The 12642-nt window shown below is 40.3% G+C and overlaps 2 pseudogenes; one reads left to right on the forward strand and one right to left on the reverse strand.

The window, feature by feature from the left end:
- Positions 1-2920: 2920 nt before the first annotated feature.
- Positions 2921-3944, forward strand: LOC112316968 (palmitoyltransferase ZDHHC4 pseudogene; annotated as a pseudogene).
- Positions 3945-5837: 1893 nt separating this feature from the next.
- Positions 5838-8066, reverse strand: LOC112316987 (ubiquitin carboxyl-terminal hydrolase 28 pseudogene; annotated as a pseudogene).
- Positions 8067-12642: the final 4576 nt, after the last annotated feature.

Genomic DNA, 12642 nt, shown 5'->3' on the forward strand with positions numbered 1-12642 from the left:
ACATTTTCTATCAAGTTTGGGCAATTTCTACAGTGCTTTTAGTGACTATCATTGCTGAAGAAAGACTTATTGTCAACCTGGTTGTATTTTACTATAGGCACCCTATTTTATTCTCATGTAGCAATTGTCTCTTCTCCTTTGTGTATAAAATATCACACTGTTAAATAAATTAAATGGCCTTTCATCTCCCCATAAACTTGCTATAAGGTGACTCTATGACATTCCAATTTTCATCATTCTCATTTTGTCAAGGAGTAGCTCATGGGCCATTTCAATCATGAAACATAGCCTTCACTTCTGTAGAATTTTATTACATGATCTTAAAATTTTTTCTCCATTTTATAGATTTTATTTTCTGACTTTGGAATTTCTATTAGTTGCTGAGTCATCTAAATTGACTTACTAGAGTTTCTTAACTACTTTCTTATCTTTCTGTATTATTTAGTTTTAATATTTTCTGGTCTTTTTCTTACTCCTCTATGGATGAATTCTCCTCTGTTGTTCTGTGGTTACTATCTGAAGGTAGTTTTGTGAGGTTCTATGTTCTGTAAAGTTTTGTTGGTGTTCCTTTATTTGTATTTGTTTATTTCTTGATACATATTTTTATTTGCTTATTTCCTTTTGTTTTATATGGCTGTGTTTTTTAATATGTGATGATCCTTGATTGTCCATTTGTATTTAATAATTAAAAAACAAAACAAGAAAGCACAGTTGGGGCTTTTAGTTTGGGTGTGTATTTTTAATAATTTTTTAATTGTTACTCTAGTACAATTGTCCCAATTTTTCCACTTTTGCCCTACTTTGCCCCTCCTACCCCCAGTCCCATAGTCAATTTCCACATTATTGTCCATGTCCATGGATCATTCATGCATGTCCTTTGACTACTTCCTTCCCCTTCTTTCCACTATTATTCCCCTCCCCCCACTCTGATCACTGTCAGCCTATTCCATGTTTCCACGCCTGTGGTTCTATTTTGTTTCATTAGTTTATTTTGTTCATTAGATTCCTCTTATAGGTGAAATCATATGATATTTGTCTTTCACCACCTGGCTTGCTTCACTTAGCATAATATTCTCCAATTCCATCCTTGCTGTCACTAAATGGTAGGAGTTCTTTCTTTCTTTCTTCTTCGTAATATTCCATTATGTAAATGTACAGTTTTATGGGTGTGTCTTGTTAGCGTATGGTCTACAGATTAACATGATTAAGTACTGAGATTATTGAAATTATTCGATCTATACAATGAAGCACATTTTTTCTCTTTTTATCCCCCTTTTTTGATATTTATCAGGAGTTCTGTTATAGAGACCTTATGAAGCAAGAAATATTGACTTTTTCACATAAATATGGAAACATTCTGTTATTATAAACTCTATTATCATGTCCTACCACTGTACAAACTGGTATTTCTAACTCACAAGTTTCTAAGGGATCTTTTTAGGCAGATCTGCCTTGAATGGTTGCCAAATTTTCTTATTTCTAATTTTCAAAATTCATTTATTTTCATTTTTTAAAAATTGGAAGAACTTTACTTAGTCTTTAGTTCTTCATCACCTCTCTCTTGCCACCAATTTTATTAAAGGGTACCAATTCTATAATTTTTATTATCTAGATCAGTCAATACTACATTCAGACCAAGATATTTTAAGTTAAATTTAACAAATTTAATTTGTTCAGATTATTTTTACAATTTTTCTGTAACCAAACAACCAGTGGGGTCCTGGTTGCTGCTTGCTGGTTACCACTTGCTGCTGATAGGCAAAAATTGTGGAGACAGAGTTTGGTGGAAAGGAAAGGAATCTTTTATTTAAAGTATATACAGTTTGAAATAGTGGCAGGTTTCTGCCTCAAAGCCCATTCCCTCTAAGACACCCAAAGAAAATCACCCTACTACCCTCTGCCAACTCAGTTCAAGGTTGTGCCAGGAACCTCTTCTCCCACCCTAAAACACTGTCCTTTAAGAAACGTAGGTGGCTTAGCTGGTTTCCAGTCACTGTCTGGCTTCAGACATCCTTCAGTGTCTGTATATCCAGGCATCCTACTCATGGCACACTGTTCTCTTTCTCTGGCCACTGCCCTCCAGTGCATCTGTGTGCCCAGCCGGGCAGGAACCACACAGCACAGCTCAAGTCACCAGAGCAATTGTGGCTTCGCATGCAGGGGAGAGGTGCAGGTTTCATTGACAGGCTACATGGCTTCCAGGACTGACACCAACCAGTCCACTAAGCTGTGTCTCCCACATTAGTGTGGTGGGTTGAGGCACTGCCCTGGCTGGAATAAGTGGAGCTGCAGCAACAGCAGGAATCACCATTGCTGATGAGGATCCATAGGAGGAGCAAATGGGTGACGGGGTAGCTGCTTCAGTGTGAGCTGCTCCTGCTGAGGCCTCCCACGGGAGGAGTGTGCAGGTGGTGGGCAGGCTGCTGCTGTGATGAGAGCTGCCTCAGCTTCCCATACAAGGGAGGGGCCCAGGGCTTGTCACCCAGCTCCACAGCTACTAGGCCCCACCATACCAAGCCCCCTCCCTTCTTCTTTTACTGGCTTAGTGTCTGCTCTGCTCCAGGCAGGCCGTGGAGTGCTTGGGGAGGAGCACTGGGAATGTTCCTGGACCATGTGGTCCTCAAGGCCTAAAGCCCAGGAACCCCATCCCCTGGTGGGCAGGAAAGAAGGGAGAACAAAGAGCAAAAGTGATTTAGCTGGAGGCACCGGTGTGATGCATGTGGCTATTGGTAGCCCTTGGAGCCAGATTCAGCCTCCTGGAGGAACAACATGTCCTGCAGCCTTGGGTGTCACCTGTTGTTTCAGGTGCATGCCTCTACTACACAAGAGGAGATGTGGTCAGAATTCCTTGTGAATGCTGGCAGGAGGAATGCCAACACTGCCTGCCTGAAATTATCCCAAAAAGAGAAACACCCCTAGGATGGACTTTCTGGTTCTCTTCTTGTTCTACGTGGCTTTAGTGCTGGTAATTGGTGTTATGATTTATATGTGCTCAAAAACCCATTACCTGAAAGGCCTGGGCAGGGGAGGTGCACAGGTATTTTCCTATATAATTCCAGAATGCCTTCAGAGAGCCATGGTAAGTTTGCTTCATTATCTCTTTCACACACAAAACTATACCTTCATCATCCTGCACCTCATCTTGAAAGGAATGGTTTATACTGAATACATCTGGGAAATATTTGGCTACTGTCAAGAGCTGGACTTCTCCTTTTGTTACCTTGTTCTGCCTTATCTGCTGCTCATTGTAAACCTGGTGTTTTTCACCGTAAATTGTGTAACTGACCCTGGTACCATAACAAGAGCAAACAAATTATTAGTTATTCAAGTTTATGAGTTCAATGAAGTCACGTTCCTGAAGAAATTGACATGCTCTGCTTGTGACTTAAGGAAACGAGCACAGTCTGAACTCGGCAGCGTGTAACCAGTACGTGCAGTTTTGACCATCACTGTGTTTGGGTGAACCACTGCTTTGGGGCCTGGAATGCCAGGGATTTCCTCATCTGCCTCCTGATGTTGACAGTGGCAGCTGTCACTATGGTCATTGTGAGCACTGTGTTTCTGGTCTGGTGATGTTGTCAGACTTGTACCTGGACACTTATGTTGATGACCTTGGGCACTCCCAGGTTATTGACACTGTCATTCTTATTCAGTACCTGTTCCTGACCTTCCCAAGGATTGTCTTTTTGCTGGGCCTTGTCATGGTGCTGAGCTTCCTCCTGGGAGGCTTCCTGTGCTTTGCTCTATACCTGGCTGCCACCAACCAGACTACAAACGAGTGGTACAGAGGTGACCAGGCCAAGTACAAGCATCGCTCCCATGAGGCAGGGTCCCCATCAGCGGAGCCCCAGGTCTACCAGAACATTCACTCCCACGGGCTTTGCAGCAACCTTGAAGAGGTCTTTCTACCTGTTGCTGCACATTATGAGAAAAAGAAGAAATGAGAATGGAAAGACTGTTACTGCCTTTTAGATATAGAGTACATTTATTTATGCAAAAAAAGTGATTTAGAATATGAAGATTAGAGGAAGTTTGTTCAGAAGATTCGGATACCGAGCAAGATATTTCTAGTGAAGAGAGTGAAGATGAATTAGAGATGAATGAAGAGTGCATTTTTGGAAAGAATAAAGCATCAAATGGAGGGAAAATCCAATAAGACGACAAATTATAAAGCAGCTGCAGAATATTTTGTGTCAACTTCCATTCGTCTGGCCACATGCAAACAGTGCCATGGCAGGACTTGGAACTTGGAACTGCTTTATCACAAATGATATTTGAAATATGACCTCACAATATACAAATGCATCGATCCCATCTCAAGCTGGTTTTCATGAAAAAGACATGCCAAAAAAACAGAGAGAACTGAGTTGAAAGCATTTTTAGGCCTCATATCTAGCTGGTTTGTATTGCAGCAATCGGCTAAATTTGCAGGATTCATGGGCTACAAATGGTAGTGGGATTGACCTTTTAGAATTATAATATCTTCACAGAGATTTTGATTTATTAATAATTGTATCAGGTTTGGTGACAAACTTACCTGCTTAGAAGACCCGAAAGTGGACAAATTAGCAGCTGTGAGGGTCATTTTCTCGGCATTTGTGGAAAATTGTTACTCTATGCGACAGAATGTAACAACAGACACAATGTTACCTGGGTTTAGAGGCAAATGTGGACTTAGACAATATTTTCCATCCAAGCCCAGGAAATGTGGTATAAAAATTTTTGCTATGGTTGATTCAAAAGTATTTTATACAGGAAATCTTGAAGTATATGCTCGTAAGCAGCCCTAACTTGATTAGTAATAACCAGTAGATGTAATTTAAGAGACTTGCAGAACCCATTTACTCATCAGAATGTAATATGACAGCAGATATCTGGTTCACTGATATAAATCTTATCTCCGACTTGAAAAAGAAGTGACTTTCATATGTAGGTACTGTTCGTAAGAATAAACCCCAAATACCCCTGAATTTGTGTCTTCTAAAAGTATGCCTCAAAAATCCAATTTATGTGCTTTTGGTGCATGTTATACACTTGTATCTCATATACCAAAAATGGGGAAAAAACATAATTTATGTTTGAAGTATGCATTTTGATGATGCCATAAATTTAGATTCACAAAAGCCTGACATCATAGAATATTCCAACCAAATGAAGTCAGGAGTGGACACTGTGGGCCGAATGACCGGTACAGGTAATGTGGCCAGGAGCACCAGAAGAGGGCCTATGGCTTACATTCCACACAATTTTGAATATTTCAGGATAAATGCTCAGACTATTCATATGATGAACAGCAATGTGAAAATAAAGTGCAGAATACTTATTAGAAATCTCGTAACACAGTTACTGTCAGAACAGATAAAAGATATTAAGAAATCTCTACAGGTGTACATGAGCCATCACACCTGAAACTTCACCAATTTCAAACACAAATTGAAAGAAAATCTAACGATGACATAGATACAGCTCCCTTGACAAGCAGAAAAAGAAAAAGATGTGTTAGATGTTATGCATCTAAAACAAACCACTTATCAAAATATTTTTGCAAGTGCTGTGAAAAGTATTTATGCCTTTAGCAAAGTGATATTGTTTGTGATGGCTGTTACAAATATTTTGCAAAGCCAACTATTGAAGATTCTAATTAATGTCAAAGACATTTGGAAGTATTTTTTAGCAATATCCATGTTTCCATTATGTGAAAAGAAAAATTGTTATTCTTTTTGTTTTTATATTTCTGTTTAATACTTTTTATATTATAACTGAAAACAAATCATGTATATTATATAAACATCATAAATGCAAATTTGCAAGGTTTTAAATTTTTTTTGCATTTCAGCTCATGCTAGTAATGCATGTATCTGAGAGATGCTGTATGCTGTAAATTTTTTGACTGTGACCTCCACAGGGTTAATAATTTGGGTAGTGCTTGCAACACAATTCTTTAAATCTTGTATAACTTGTCAAATCTCATTCCTCTGCCTCTGAAGACTGTTCTTAAACAAAGTTTATCTCCTCATCTGCAACTGTATGAGGAGTGGGGCGTGCAGGCATTTCCATAGAAGCCTGGGAGGATGTAAGGGGCTTATTCATTGCTGCAGAAAAGATACTTTCAACACCCTGAGAAGAGCTTTCTTTATTATACTTTCCTTAGATGGCGGGTCAGGTCAGCATACTGAAGAAAGTGGTAATGTCATGCGTGTACCACTTTGAGACATAGAGCTTTCTGGGGCAGGTTTTGTACGAGTAAATTCAATCACATACCTTTCCAGATTTTGCTGTAGGACTTTCACTTCCTCCTTCAACTTCCAAATACACTCTCTTACTTTGAGCAAGTTCTTTGTTTCTGTACATGTCCTTATAAATGATCTGAGGAAATTCCAGCTTATTAAGAATTCTTTCCGGCTGATCAAGGGTTGATTATTTTCAGATTTTGAGAGTTCAAAATTCAACACTGGGGGTAGTTTTGTAAACCAACACTCCTGTCCATACTTCATTGAATGATTGGAAGGAAGCAGCTCAATGTCATCCTCCACCATGGCTCCTTCTAAACATTTGTCTAAGTCGCAATAACTATTTACCTGAAGGGGATGCTGGCTGAAGGTCTTACTGTTAAAAAAAAAAAAAAAAAAGGACTTTCCTTCACAAACCCTTCAGTGAGCAAAGTACCATAGAATAGTTGCACCATTGGATTTTCAGATTTGTTCCTACGATTGCCGTTAGCATGAACAGCTTGCTGAAACGCATCCTCTAGCCAATCCAGGAGCTTTTGTGTAAATTCACTCACATCTTGCTGCTGTTCCTCAGGTGACTGGAATGCTCCCTTTATGAGATCCAAGGCTGCCGAAAGGTCAACAAATCTGTGATTTGATCCCATCATCCGAGCAAATATTGAACCTCCCGCATAAACATGGTATTTCTCGTTTCTGTGTGAGTCGGACAATTCTCAAATACATTCGGTGGCAGACTGTAGCTGAGGACAAGTCTTTGAAGTTCAGGCATTTGAAAGAGAGACTGAATAACAGCACTAAACAAACATGTATTGCCAAAATTTTTTATCCCAACTGGCCAACCATCAACTCACCTCCAGTCATTGGGATTGATTGGGGTTTTCTCCCCAGACTTCACAGTGCTTTCGTTTTGAATGTTTAGTCTCTGCAGGGGTTGCCTCATGCAACCCCTATTACTATTTCTCTGACCAGCCTGAAATTCGGGGGGATGTCAGTAGACTCATAGTTATGGCAGAGTGATGATCATCTGTGTTTTCATGAGTAGGGCCTATTACTTTTGCTAATAATATTTTTTTGGTTGTCAGCACTCCCTTCTTCTTCAGGTGGTTCTATAGCAACAGTGTCTTGACTGGGCTCCTTAATTCTATTATTAGTGAGAAGACTGACTATCAGAGTGATGTCACCATTACTGGCCTTCAGAGCTTCATGAAGGAAAGAAGAGTCCCTGATGTGGTCACCGGCCCATAGTGTCTGTGGCGTTGTGGCTGAGATGAGACAAATTCACAAATTCACACGGAATACCGAGTCCTGTGGAGGAAAAGGGACTGCACGGCCACTCTCTCAAGAGAAGAGTGCTCTGACCCTTGCCTTGACCTGTTTTTATTGCTTTTCTGGGCGCATTACATTGAGGATGGTCCTCATTTACTGTGCACACGTTCACTTTAAGCTGTTACAGAAAACAAAGGAGAGGATGTTGCTAATTACATCACAGAAGAAGGATATTTGCAAATGTAAAGGGAAAAGTGGTTGAACTGGTTACACTGGTCCTTGGGAGGTTTAGCATAGATTTTAGGAAGTTACTTTAAAGATATGCAGTAAACTTTTGCTGCCTCAATTCAGGGTGAGGGAGTTTTAGCAAAAGCAAATCTCAAAGCGGCCTAGGTACAATGCAGGCCTGATTCCGCATGGGAGAACGGAATCTATCCGTGGGTGTGGGTCCTGTGTGGCGGACGTCACTTTCCACTCACCTTTCCGAGTGGGAGCTGGGCCCACATCACGCAGAACGGTCTCCTATAGGTCCTGAAAGCCCAGTATTTCTTCCAGCTGATTTAACAGCATTTGTCAGCTCAAGTCTCAAGTCGTGGTGATCAGCTGCTGCAGCCACGTTGTCCTGCTGGAGCTCTGCAGCCTTGCCCTAGAGCCACCAGCCCAGCCTTACAGGAGGCCAGGGAAGAGGTCTTCCTGCTACAATCCTGTGTCCCCTGGGTTCAGAGCATTGTTGAGACTTTCCCTTGTCTTACTATCAGAGACGAGGGTTTGAGGCCACTTCCTTTCTCTGCACCATCAAGCAATTCCCTGTCTCTGGTGAAACCTTATTGTGCAACAAAATTAATGCCTCAATGTAAGGATCTTGAGCCTTTTGGCTAACTGTTGGCAATATAGGTTCAATTGCATGATAGTACAGGAATCTAGGGAACCATTTAAGGGCCATTTTGCCCTGCAATCTAAAATATACATTAGCCAAACACTGTTGCAAAATAAATCAATTCCTGTAAGATCTGACCCCGTGGGCTCCTTGCAGGAGCCAAAGCATAACAGCTCCTGGTTGTCTGGATGTACAGACCCGTAAGTATGAACACAATGAGGCCCCAGGCAAACTGGGGATATATATACACAGCTGGCATCAATTCCATTATTCTAAACTAGTGCTCACTGGCAAGTGTCCTGCCGATCGATCTCACAGTGATCCATAAGCAAGGGCCTCCCCAAAATGTGGCCAACCCTCACCTGGACCCTGGTTTACAGCCCTAAAACTCAGGTGATCCTTTCTCCTTCCTGGAGTCTGTTGCCTTTCCAGACCAATTTTCTTTCCACCTTCCAGGAGTGTTTAAGTGATTGACACCTCTAGCGGCTGTGCAGAGAAAAAAATCCCAGCAACTAGGAAGCTCTACAGTCCAACTCTTTCAGGGTGGGTGGGGGGGTCAACCTGCCTTGAGCAGCTAGTGCCCCATGTCAGACGCCATTATTGTAACCAAGCATCCAGTGGGGTCCTACCGCTCACTGCCAATAGGCAAAAACTCTGGAGACAGAGTTCGGTATAAAGGAAAAGGAATTTTCTATTTAGAGTATATATACAGTTAGAAATAATGGCAGGTTTCCGCCTCAAAGCCCATTTTCTCTAAGATATCCCCACAAAATAACCCTGCCCCCCTCTGCCAGCTCAGTTCAAGGTTGTGCCAGGAACCTCCTTTCCCACCCCAAGGCACCATTCTTTAAGAAATGTAGGTGGCTTGGCTTTTTTCCAGCAGCTGTCTGGTTCAAGCATCCTTTGTAATCTGTGCATCCAGGTGTCCTACTCACAGTGAGCTGCACTCTCCCCCTGCCGGTGGTGCTCTCTGGTGCACCTGTGTGCCTAGCCAGGCAGGACCTGTGCAGCACAGTCCCAGGTGCCAGTGCCACTGCGGCTTCTCATGCAAGGAAAGAGCACGGGGCTTGCCATCTGGAGACATGGCTTCCAAGACCAGCACCAACAGGTCCGCTAAACCTGGTCCTACTTGTTGGTGTGGTGTGCCCGAGGACCTGCCCTGGCTGGAACGGGTGGAGCAGCAGCAACTGCAGGAACTGCTGTGGCTGACTGGCCCCCACTGAAGGAACGCATGGGTGGTGGGCAGGCAGTTGCTACAGCGGGAGCTGCTGCGGACAGGGCCCCTGCTGGAGGAGCACGCGGGTGGTGGGCAGCGGCTGCTGTGGCTTCCCGCCTGCCCGTGCTACTCCCAGACCTCCCCGGCCTGAACCTCCTCCCCTCCCTCGTTACTAGACTAGCTCCCATTGCACTTGGGCAGGCCCTGCAGCACTCTGGGAATGTTCTGGTACCAGGTAGACCTCAAGACCCAAGGCCCAGGAACACCAGCCCCCACAGTGGGGACAGAGGGGAGAAAAAGAGTAGTGTTTTCTCGCACTCGGCTTTTAAAGGCTGCCTCCAGGATACCCCTGCGCTCGGTAAACAGCTGTGGCCACTGTTCTGATTGTAGGGCAACGTACTTGGGTTTGGCAGCCACACTGGGATGCTGCTCACGCGTATCCTGTGAGCTTCCCCGCCCCTCCCCCACTTTGAGGGGGGGGTTCCCTGTTACATTTCTACCTACCACTGGTTTTTGATAGGCATATTATTATCATTATCATTATTATTATTATCATTATCATTATTGCTGTTTAATTATTTTTAGATTAAAAAGAGGGCAGGTCTTTCCCAACAATCAAACATACACAACAATCTTTTCCTTCACTTGCTTCACTTCCTTCTTTTATAATAGTAATGTATTCACAAGCTCTATTCATTTGGGTCTTCAGTCTTCACATCATTTCTTCAGCTCCATTGTACCTATTGTTACTACTTTTCATTATCAATTTTCCTATTTGTCTATTGTAGAGGACCGTTTAAAGTGTGAAAAGATAGAAGAATACTTTGTGCAAATCAGTCAATTTCTCTAGGTATCCTTGTTTTTCTCATGGAGGTCATTTTAGATAATGCAGTCGGAATTGCTTTTTGGAGACATTGTCAGCTGTCTTGAATCATATTGTAGAATTTAATCTGAGAAGTACTGTAATTGTACAGATTTCTCTCCACCTTTAAAGAAAAAGGTATCACAATGCAACAAAAATGTTCTAGATTATATTTTTGTTTCTGAGGGAACTTGATATAAAGCTCAACTTTACCACTTCCTACATTTACTTCTTTGAGATTAAATTTCCTTTCCTATAAAAGTAAAAGTGACAATCTGTGAGATTCTTAGAGAAGTTTCTAGAAGAAAGTGTCTAAAATGAAAACATCGTATACAACTTCTGGATTATAGAAGTCAATAGAAGCCAATAGAAGCTGGTTAGCTTTTCACCTGTATAAACTTAAATAATATTTTTATTAAACTAATTCATATACAAAGTAAATATGGGGATGGGGAATTACATTAATGAATATAAAAAATGTGGCCTATTGGGAGTGAAAAATTTTAATTAAGTAAATTATTGATGAATTGCCAAGGAAGCAACTATTTGGTCTAGATATAAATATGTCACTAATTGTCAAATGTTATAGTACTGTAACTTAATCTAATGAGAAACCTCAGTAGAAAGACATCAATGATATAATTATTCTCTCCAATAAAATAAAAATTAATTCATCTGGTGTTGTGCTAATTGTTATTGACATAGGATATTGACAGGGCTTAAAAGCTAAGTTTTAAATTACTTCAGAGAAAACATCTTATGTTCCAAGACTATTTCACACATACAGAACGGACGATCTTAGTATGCTGACAAAAAAAATTAATCTCAACTTTTCTAACCTTTTTAATTAACAGATTTTATATTTGAACAGTTTTAGATTTACAGAGAAAAAAAAGATAATGTAGCGAGTTTTTATGTACCCTCTTAACTTTCTTACACAAAGATTTCTCCTGTTATTTTCATCTGGTATTAGTGTGATGCTTTTGTTATTATTAATATAACCAATTTGATATATTATTGACTAATGACCATGGTTTACATAAGGTTCACTCTTTGTATTGAATTGTTCTATGGGTTCTGACAAATGCATAGTATAATGTGTTGGTCACTACAGCATTATACAGAATAATTTCATGACCATAAAGTACTCGTACTCAATGTATTCATCATCCCTTTTCCCCATCCAGGAAATCATGTCAAACATCATTATTTTTCCTGTCTTCATAGTTTTGTCTTTTCCAGAATACCATTTGGTGGGAATAAGAATTCTTTGCAAACTGTCTTCTTTCACGTATAAATATACATTGAAGAATCCTCCGTATCTCTTTTGGCTTGAGAGATCATTTCTTTTTATTGTGGAATAATGTTCTATTATACAAATATCAAAGTTTGTGTATCCATCCGTCTATTGAAGGCCATCTTATTCTTTTCTGATTTTTCACAATTATGAGTAAAGCCACTATATTGTGTTCAGAGTCTTTTGAATACACCTTTTCAACTCATTAGCGTAAATATGTAGGAAAAACAGTGCTAAATTATATGGTAAAAAATTCTTTGGCTTTGGGAAAAACAGTCAAACTATTTTTCAAAGTGGCTATGTTATTAGCATTCTCATTAGCAATAAATCTATTGCTCCACACTCTCACCAGCATTTGGTATTATTAGCTATTAAAAAAAATTTTGCCATTGTGATGAGTACATATTGGTATGTTATTGTTATTTTAATTTGCAATTTACCAATGATCTATGATGTTCAATGTGTTTCCATATGGATACTGGACACCTGTATATCTTCTTTGATGAAGCATCTGTTAGAATCTTTTGCCTTTATTTGTTTTTTTTTAATTGTTGCGTTTAACCAGTTCATTGGTTAAATGATTTAAGTCCTTCATTAGACATGGGTTTGCAAATATTTTCTCCCAGTTTTTGGCTTGTTTTTCTATTTCCTTAAAAGTGTCTTTTTCAGAACATGCATCCTTAATTTTAATGAAGTCTAACTTGTCAACTTATATTTTTCATGGATTTTCCTTTGGTATTATATCTTAAAACTAGTCAGCACACTTAAGGTCACCTACATTGACTCCAATGTTATCTTCTAGAAGTTCAATAGCTTTGCATTTTACACATAAGTCTGTGATGCATTTTGAGTTAAATTTTGGAAAAGGTGTTATTGGGTCACAGCCTCCTCTGG

The sequence above is a fragment of the Desmodus rotundus genome, chromosome 7 (assembly GCF_022682495.2).
Source record: "Desmodus rotundus isolate HL8 chromosome 7, HLdesRot8A.1, whole genome shotgun sequence".
Taxonomy (NCBI): Eukaryota; Metazoa; Chordata; class Mammalia; order Chiroptera; family Phyllostomidae; genus Desmodus; species Desmodus rotundus.